Source organism: Leiobunum rupestre, chromosome 3, assembly GCF_980474605.1.
Source record: "Leiobunum rupestre chromosome 3, qqLeiRupe1.1.hap1, whole genome shotgun sequence".
In the NCBI taxonomy this organism is placed as follows: domain Eukaryota; kingdom Metazoa; phylum Arthropoda; class Arachnida; order Opiliones; family Sclerosomatidae; genus Leiobunum; species Leiobunum rupestre.
The window spans coordinates 7642319-7652761 of NC_143386.1; the positions used below are offsets into that span (position 1 = coordinate 7642319).

At 38.1% G+C, this 10443-nt stretch overlaps 1 long non-coding RNA gene across 1 annotated transcript; it reads right to left on the minus strand.

Annotated features, from left to right (window-relative positions):
- Positions 1 to 2903: 2903 nt before the first annotated feature.
- On the minus strand, positions 2904 to 4424 carry LOC149949251 (uncharacterized). Its single transcript, XR_016479934.1, has 5 exons — positions 4224 to 4424; positions 3527 to 3586; positions 3288 to 3454; positions 2997 to 3098; positions 2904 to 2929 (listed from the first exon to the last, which is right to left on the minus strand). It is a non-coding gene; the product is annotated as an uncharacterized LOC149949251 (long non-coding RNA).
- Positions 4425 to 10443: the final 6019 nt, after the last annotated feature.

A 10443-nucleotide genomic window follows, 5' to 3' on the forward strand; every position in this document is an offset into this window, starting at 1 on the left:
TGCCTCCCGGACGCCTGGGATTACAGGAGTGAGCCACTACTCCCGGCGGAAAAATTTAGATTCTTAGATCGTAGAACTTCGTTTCTTCAAACTCTCGAACAATGTTGCCACTCCTTGAAATTTATCTTGGCATCAGGGTATATATTTTCAACACTTTGGCATTTCACCTAGGGGTTTTTTTTGTCCCAAAGATCTTATATTATCCGTAGGATTTTCCTTTCGAAAACGTTACTAATTGGGATTTTACTATAATTTATCATATTTAAGTTGGGCTTCTAGGTCACTACGAGACCGTGCGAACAGGGTTGGCAACCTTGCGTACGAAGTATAAGTCAAATTATAAACATAGAAATCAGAAAGTAACTACATGTAGAACGATTTTTGCAAAGGCGGAATGACCGCCGATTAGAACCGTAGCTTTGTCTTTACTAAAACTTGGCGGAATCCGCCGGTAGCGGTCTCTCCCGCTAGTTTTGTAACTTAAAAGGCTACCTTCGCTACGAATGAAGGATAGTATTTAAAAAGGCGTTACTGACTAATCCGCCAGTTTCAAGTCGGTGCGTGGTCTACCATTGCAAAAACGTTCTAGTTTCTTTCGGATTTCTGTGACTGTAAATTGATCTACGCGTCGTTAGAGCTGTCACAGTTGTGAACAGTCGGGGGTAATATTTGCGCTCAATAAATGATTTTTAGTGAATGTGAGATTCCTTTTTCCATCTAAAACACTGCGACCTGTATAAATTAAAATTGCCACGCTTATTTGTGGCTACTGCTTTGAAATTTCACGCTTGACATTTCTTGGCATTTTGAAAATCACAGAGTGGCAACACTGCTCTCGAACTAAGCTCTCGAGTGCCGGGAGTAGTGGCTCACTCCTGTAATCCCAGGCGTCCGGGAGGCAGAGTTTGTGGAAGTCCGTGTGAGGACGACTACCAATCCCCCAACGGGTGGTCGGGATACTTCCGCCACGGGTGTCCCCATCCCTGTCCCCACGTATCCCCCCGTTGGCGTGGCCGTTACACGTATCTCACCCTGATTAATCAGTTATTGTGTGTGTGCTGGTGTCTAAGGCCTCGGGTCGACACCGATGTTTGTGTATCTCAAATAAAAAAAATTCCAGGCATCCGGGAGGCAGAGTTTGTGGATGGCCGTGTGAGGACGACCACCAATCCCCCAAGGGGTGGTCGGAATACTTCCGCCACGGGGTTCCCTACCCCTGTCCCCATGTATCCCCCCGTTGGCGTGGCCGTTACACATATCTCGCCCTGAGTAATCAGATGGTGTTTTCACCGGGCTCGCGGTCTTCTCAGACTCAATCAGCCCTTTCTTCTTCGAATAAAAAAAAACTAAGCTCTCGAGCACGTTAGGCTAAGCGGGAAACATCAAGACTTAAGAATCAAGCGAACAGAAATTAAAAGGTAAATATGTTTATTTTGATATTAGTATATTTTAAAGGGGTAATTCAATATTTAACGTCTACAATCTGTGGGTTTTGTAACTGGACTTAGGAACTAACACAACGTTCCTAGTCAAAACGTAATTAAGGTAAGTTGATTATGTATTGTAATTAGTAGACTTTGAAAGAAAATATAGGCCTAATTGTGATTTCGATTGCATTTCTTTTTGTATAACATGGTTGAGTTGTGATTAGAGTTCAGTGGAACAGATAAATGAACTACAAAAATGTGGCTTAATTATAACAATTGTTGTTAACCGTTTATTACTGGATAATAAACGATTTAACATGCAAAAATTAATTTATTTTCGGCTAATTTGCGTCCATCGATTCAAAACAAATAAACGGTTAACTTATTATCCAAACGCCGAACCCTAAAGCCTGGTTTTCATGGTCAATTGTGAACGGAAATAAAACGGAAGCGTTAAGGCGGACGTCGGTGGTTTTGTGTTTCGGGAAAAATGCAAGAGATGGTGTGTGACCGTGTCTTGGCTGGTGGTTTTCGACAATATATTTATATCAATTTAACGTGATTGAAACTTTGTACTCCTCCTCAGAAAAAATAGTTCCGTTCTTTTTAGGCGTTTTTTCCGGCAATACTAAATTTGTAAGTGGTTAAAAAAATTACATTAAACAGTTTATCAACCAGTTATTCATTTCTACTGCTAATATATTTCATGTTTTAATAAAATTAATCAAAGTCCGATTATTGGCTAATTTTACATTATTACCACAACCAACTGTGCCTCGGTATGGTCAGAAAAGGCTTAAGTGTAGAATTATTATTGCATAACTATAATGATTATTTTTTTAATTGGATGAATATTTTAAAGCAATTTGTGGTACCTTTTTGCGGCATATTAATACTTATAATAAGCTAAAAAAACGTATTATAAACAATGAAATGAATCTACACAACACAGCCGACACGCGATTGCCGGACAAACGAAGCGGACGCCGTGAAGGAAATCTCTCGCTTCAAATACCTACCCAGAAGCCTCTAGAGTAGCACTATTTTTTGAGAAAAAGGCGCGAATTTCTAGCAATGTTATTGGCTCTCTGATTCAAATGTTCTCCAGCGCGTTTAAAAGCATAGCAACCACAGTGGAAGCTACAAGAAGGGGGCAGTGCAAAACTTTCTCCCCTAAATTTACTTTTGCTAATACCCAAGGCACCACCCATGTCATCGAGCGACTTTAAATGCCTTTAAACAGGTGACCGGTTTACAACGCGTATAGGAGGGTGGTGGCAAGGCCTTCGTGCCACGCGAGCCAAAAGCTCCCTACATTTAAAAAATGTTATGAGAAGGGGAAACCGAAGATCTCGTGGGAAAACCCCTTTAACCAGTGGGGAGAGAACTTGAAAACTCCACGCAGAAAGAGTGGTTCAGAGTTTTCACCCAGTGCTACAAGCTGGGATCGAACCTGGCTGCTCTTGGAGCGTCTTGCTATGAGACTTCCTGTCTGTCAAACTCTGAAAATGTTAAGTATAAGACTATAAGTAATAGAAGTAACTATATTTATTCCGAAAATGTACGTACTTCCTTGCTTCACATCTTTGAAAACACCTCCTCCAAAAGCATTAATTCTTACGACAAGGAGCATCACATTTTACGCGTCGTTGGTAAATTTTTCTTATTGGTCTGTAAGAGGGACGCGTAAGAAATCGTTAGGCTGTATTTACGATATTATATGTAATATAACGACACAATATTTAATTTATATACCTCCGTACCGATAACGACCGGGGGACAAAAATAAGAATTTCCATCGATATCGTTATCTGGCATGTCATTATGGCACAGTGATAAGTCAAAGTCGTTATTTCGTACCCGATAAAAGAATATATTCCCTTGATGCGATGTTTCAAAGACTATGCCAAGAACTTCCACTCAGTCAGGGAAGGTTTTAAGATGGTGTCCAGGGAAGCCCGTTTCCACTGAGACCAATCGTCGAAGAAAGAAGTGGATTTGAGAAGGAAGATTTTGAAAAACTCGTTCTGATTTACGAATATCCCATTATATTAAATTAAGAGTGTCTTCCGTCTATCTAAGCTGATCCGAAAACTTACGGGTTCAACCGCTGCATGTCATCCTGACAGAATCTCTCTAACGAGTGCTTTGTTGTTGTTCTACTGACAAAAAATTGTGAGTTAATATTGTACTTGATTTATTTAAAGCGTGCCATTATGTTATTTTATGTTATGGAAATACCGAGGGAAATACACGCTAGCATGAACTTTATTTATGTTAAAAGTAAAGGATGATAAAATTAGCGAATAAGTAGATTAGTCCATTATGAAAAGGGATAATAAAGCTAAACCCTAAACATATTTGAAGAAATTTAAAAACTTACTAATAGCTCGTACCGATAGGTCTTCGAGCAAACAAAAATACGCGAAACTCGGACCAAATAGGTCTTCGAGTGAAAATTAAATTAAATTAAATGGCCAGAAATTCCAACGGTAGACCGGTTTCGTCCTATTTGGGACTCGTCAGTACCGTGCGGGGAATCTGGCTTGCGACATTAGGCCAAAACTATTCGCTCGCTTTGGGACGAAAAGAGTACACCTTTTACCCCAAACTACCAACTTCTTCCATACAATAACAGCCAAACTGTAGCGAATAGTTTTCGCCTATAAAACACCGAATAGAGAAGGGGTCATTCCACGTCAAATCGGCAACTCATGCAACCATGGGTCGTCTGATTCAAATTAAATTTAAACCACCTTGTTGGGAGTTTGAAGTTTTTTGTTCCCACTATTTTACCTTAGGTAATAAAACTTAAGCAGGTCCTGGAATTAGTGAGGGAGAGCGGTTATCGGCGGACTGAAACACCGATTGGTTTGGTGTGAGACGAACAGGCTCTAACGCTTTTTCGAATTTTCTTTATTTTTACTAAGCCTAACGGAAAACAAGTCCCTTTTGAAAAAAGATTTATCACGAGATACAAATTTTAAAACGTCTTTTCTCGAGCTACAGCAATTCGCATCTAACAATAAAAAATAAAACTCTTCTTTAAGAAACACGTACAGTTTTCACGCGCTGCATTCTATTATATTCTACACTTATATTTCTATTTACAAATGCTACAAATAAACGTTTATACTACAATTTTACTATATTACTATTTGTTTTCTAATGACTTCACGATATCAATTTTCTAATGATACTATATATATTTTTACCTCTCCGAGGGGACAAAGTCCCCTAGGAGGGGTTATACAACGACCGTGTCTGTCTGTGGGTGTGTCTGTCTGTCAGGACTGCGAACGCGTTCGCATTTTCGGTGCAAAGTGTAATCACTGCGTACGCAGTTTCTCAAAGGGTTGGCAAAACCACCGTGTGACGGTGAGCGTTAACGGATGCATTTGCGGTTTGGTTTGGATGGTGTTTTTTCGCTCACCGTCGTGACGGTTTGGTGTATTACGGTTTTTGTAATGTTTATGCGTAGGTTGTGAGTGTTGAATTTGTTGTGTTTGTGTTCTGATGGATGTGCATGTTGAGTCTGTTGTGTTTATATGGGCGTTTTCTCTCCAACTTCTTCATAATGACTTTGGGACGGACCGAGTGCTGAGTGTAATGCTACCTCTCAACGTCCAATGGCAGGGTTTCCACCAGTTGTACACGGTATTCGTCTTAGTATCAATTTGCGATCGCATCGGGCGGGATTTGAACCCGAGACCTCCTGATTGACAGGCGGACGTTCTACCACAGAACCACCGACACTTCTTACGCCTTATTGAAAATTAGACCTTCAGCTTTATCGGAAGCGTATTTAATAGAGTACGAAATTTTGGTTTAATTGAAATAGAATTGAAATTGAAATTATTGCATCGAAGAAATTCTAATTTAGCGTTTCTCTATTGATTAAAAACAAATGCGCCACCCAGGTTTCGAACCCAGACCATTCGGCTTGGCAGTCGAGCGCTCTACCACAGAACCACCGATAGCTGCTTAGATTCACTGAAATTAAGACAGGCATCGTAAGCATAATAGGTAATAAAGTCTTTTTTTATTAATGAATTTATGAAGGCCTAATCTGGTATTTTTTAAAGGTTAAATCTTGTTTTAGCGCAGTCAGCCGAGATTAGAGGGTTAAAGGGTAGACCCTGTGGGTGGTCCACTTTCTTAACGACCTATATATAGTTCTGTTAATTCAAAGGAGATAATTTAACGTTAATTGCTTTAAGAGCTGGCGGTTAGTCAAGTGGCTCTCTGTGCTTTGTTGATGGTAAGGTTTTTGCTTCTTGTAAATACATTTGGTGTGGATATTTGGATATCTACGATTTCTAACGCAGTCAATGATTTCTTGGGTGTGCGAGTCATTATATGATATTGGAAATTGGACGGCATTGGTGTTTTTCATGTGGTATGCGTCACAACGTCAACAGGAAGTGAACGAGTCGTCCACTACCAGATATCTACGGTATCTTCATCAAGGGCGGGTGTTGAAATAAAATGAGCGTTAAAGATGCGGCAAGTATTTCGTAAGCGAGTAATTCCAAAAAGCCTCTGTAGATATTTCTTTCAATAAAATTTGCTTCGTATTATATTTAACTGATAAACTTGTTCTGTAAAAGGGTTTAATTCAATTGTGCATTGTTATAGTACGTCTAACTTACTGTTGTAACTACTTAACTTATGATATTCTGAATAAATTAAAATTGGTCGTTTCGTCTCAATTATTTTAATTATAATTAAAATTTTATACCGGGCGGGATAGAAATGGGTTAATATTTTTAACAAATAACTCTAAATTGCGGAGATATATCTTTAAGGGTTATCTCGATAAATTAATACCACTAGGGACAATTCTTCCGAGGAGAGGTATATTTTGGCTTGCCAACTTGTTTATTTTACACACCTAAACTAGGGCCACAATCATGGGGAAATTTAAATTTTTGGCGAAATTTCAATTTCAATTTATTTCAATTTATTTATTTATTTACCATAATACATCAATTGGTGTTCGAGGGCCAAGTCATCTTGCCACTTATAGCCCTCTTAAGTATGTATTTAAAAAAATGAAAAATATAAAATTATACATTAATATATTAATTTTAACAATTTAAAACATAGAAATAACAATTTAAATTTAAATTAAACAAGAATCAGTAGTTTTCTAAAACTAAATTTTTAAGAACTTTTTTAGTGGATTGTAGGGATTTAATTTTTTTATACTGTTCCGTAACTAGAGCCCTTCGAAAATAAGTCACTTTTTCAAACTCTTGAAGAGTTCATTTTCGCAACCTCAAACATTTTCTATAATAAATTGAAGAATATTTCGATGATAATTAGGAAACTTAGGATTTTAGGGTAATACATAGCGCTGATTTCGAAAACATTGACGTTTGTTTTCTAAATCTTACCGTTTTATTATAGTAAGTTAAAACCTCGTGATTTTTAATCAATGGGGGGTCATCTTTCACGGCCAATTTCGCTATGAGGTCAAACTTTTATTTTCGATTTTAAACATTCATAAAAATTCGCTTAAAATATGCTTTATTTTGATGTATAAAACGTAGAATGACCCAGAAACTATAAGCCTAAATATTAAAAATTTCAAAACGAGTTGCATAGCAACGGAAAGCCGAAAAGCCCTTGGGAAAATGGTGAAGATTTATGTCTTATTCCACTTGTTAAAACGTTCCACGAGCGTTTTGATATTTTAGCGTAAATGGGCTCGAGCGATTTTGCGCGTGCTCCCTGAAAAATGCGCGAGTCTTTTATGCTAAAATATTAAGGAGCGCGTGGGATATTTTAACAAGTTAAACAAGACATGAAGAATTTATGCTAGCGCCATTTTGTTTTGGGAATGAAGCGCATTTATATAAGTTGTTCATAACCACCGTGTGTTTTCAATTAAACGTCCTTTTTTGATAATTTATTAATGTTTAATACAAAATACATAATACCAACAGTACAATTTTAATAAGTCAGATTCTTAATAACTTCAATCGCTTTCAGTTCATCTTTGGTTGGGTTGGTAGCTTTGAGCAAGAGCTCAATTTCCGTACAGGCCTTCAACAGCTCTCGCTTATCTTGGTGTTTCTTAGGTGTCCGCGATTCCAAGTAGAAAAGGAGGTTCAGGTATTCCAACAACGCGACCCTCGGGTACCAGAGAACGGATACGAGATCTAATGGTCGCTTAACGACGACGTTCTTTGCAATCTGTCGTTGTCGTAGTTGATCGAAGTCCCTGAAGAATTCATGTTCTTTCAGTAACGCATTGACCATCGAACGTACCGTTTTGGCGTGTTTCGCTTGGTTGATGTAGGCTTGGTGTAATTTGTGGTCATGGAAGAACTCGTTGACGATGTCCTGGACGGCCAAGTACGGCGTATCCTTGTACCTCTTGCGTAGTTTCCCGGCAAAGGCTTTCGTCTTGGAGAGCATGGATGGGTATGCCCCGAAGGCTTCGTCGATCAGTTCTCTGGGGAAGAATTTACCGTACGTTTTGTCCGTTTGTACCAAAGTTTTCAAAGAATTTCTGTAAAAATGTATGGCGCCATGCAAGATTGTCACGGTGTCTTCAGTCTTTTGTAGCAGCTCCAAAATCAACGCTTTTCGAAGATCCATGTCCCCTTTCCTGGTGAATTTTCCCTCGTCCAAGTGTATCAGACGCGTGATGGAATTCCGCATTTTTTCCGCCATGTTCTCTGGAATTTTGGGTTGTTTTTAAAAAATTTGGCGCACGTCGATTGAAATAGATTAAGACTAAAATTGGCGGGCCTCTGAAATTCAATATTTTGGTTACGCGCAAATAAATTTCACGCGCGTCACACCCTTTTATCGCGCGATTTTTGTGGGTTTTTAATAGTTGATTTTATAAAATAAAAAGTGGTCTTGCCCAACTTGTTAAAATGTTGCTCTTACGTCACATTAGTCACATTAGTGTATTCCTCGCACGAGCGATTTGCACGCGCTCTAGAAAAAGCTATATTCCTCGCGACTGTAGCGCGCGCTCGTAGGCTTGTCAAAGTAAGAGACTGTGACGTAAGAGCAACATTTCAACAAGAAGGCCACGTTACTTTATAAAAAGAACTATTAAAATGAGCTTAAGAAAGTTAGATAAAATTTTGCCAGTTTCAATAACATTACCGCCATCTATCGGCTTAAAAGTCCGTGACTGGATAAAGCAAATCGTTCTTAAAATTAGTCCCGCACAAAAGTACCAAATTGACCTATTGCAATAAAATAAAAACGCATGTCATAACTATTGAAGTTATTTAAAAATACCTATACATTATTGGAACAGGCGAATTAGAAAATTCCAAAAGAACGTAGCAAAGAAATATTATAGGTAACTCTCAGTCAGCGTTTTATCCTGCCGCCAGAGGACACAGCGCTTAAAATTGAGCAGGCTAGCTCGTCGATCAGCCGATTTCGCTCACCGCGCCATGAACAATCACTGATTGAAATAAGAAAACTCTTATTATTCATTTTTTTAAGCTGCTCACAATATTTGCTCACATCCTTTCAGCTAATTTGTCATTTTGCGGCGAAGAAATCGGAAAATTGCTCAAAAAATTCCGGTAGAGTTCTGTTGGAACTTTTCGATTTTAGACTATTATTACCAATGAAAATCAACAGATGGCGCTGACCGTTACACCTTTCGCGGGCGTTCCAATCTTACTACGCCATCTACAAAACCGATATATTTAAATTTATAAAATGACAAAAAATACACAGAATTCTTTAATTCTTCCTTTGATTCGTATTTATAAAAATAAATTAACTTAATAATACAATAATACTTTTGTTTTATTATTATAATATTTTCAACTTTTAGTCGCATTTAATATAACCAGATAGAATGATTGTGAAAAACGTTTCCTCCTATAGAAACTCTATGGGATGAGGTCTTGCCGTGCGTCACCTGGTAAGGGGTGGAAAGGCACGAGGAAGGATACGACATAGCCGTATATTGCTTAGACATACAATATCGCTCCAGGGTGACCCGTTGCTCTTCTTTACATATATTTTAGGCCTAAAGTTCCCCCCCTCTTGGACAAAAAAACAGGATTAAAACATTCTTTTTACTTCCCCCTCGTGGCCCCTCTATTGTAGCGACTGTCGACCCTTTTCTCGGACTTCGCGGTTGTAAAGGATTATGTTCAGCGTTTTGTTTAGTGCCTACGGCAGAAGAGATAATGCTTACTTTTACGCTTAAAATGTTAACCTATCTTTGTAGCGCGTAAGACAGATTGAGATTCTTCGGTAAAACACGCCGATTCAATAGGTCTAGTTCAAATCGAGAAAAATCAGTCACTCACGAAATTTCAATGTGTTGGAAGACATAATAAATTTAAATAATAAATAAAAGTTTACAAATTTCACTGAAGTTAATTAATGTTTATCAAACAGAATTTCAAACTTAGCGATTAAACTTAAAAAACGTTTACGTAGGAAATAAGTTTTAATAAGTGTTACTCATAAGTCATAATTAAAACTTATTTAAAATAAATTTGTACGCATAAAATATTTTACATCTCAAGTTGGTTCTATTTGAAATTAATATTGTTTCCCATAGCCTTTCAACAAATTCAAAGTCTTTTTTTGCATAATAATTCCGATTTCCCGCACTTTTTTTTTCATGAATCGCCCAATATAGGCAATTTCTCATCGGCGACCTTTTAAACTTAGTTCCGGGTGCCATGTTTTCCCCGAATTAGTTCTTGTCCCTTTGGTAATATTTCTATCCCTTGCGCGAAACTCTTTGCGGCCCGAATTTACTAGTTTATATATATTACCAGGAAATTATATAGGTATACACTTGGAATGTCTAAGGAAGATTTTGGCAGCCGTGATGATGCTCGTAGAAAGCGCGAAAGATAAACTGTCGCACCTCGCTACCCTAATTCGACGAAAACTTCGACTCATTAAGTTAGAAGAGACCACCTATGGACTGTGAGAAGGATGATAAAATACGCGAAATATACAATTCTTCACCACACTCCCCCCTTTTCGGCTTTCCGTTGCTATG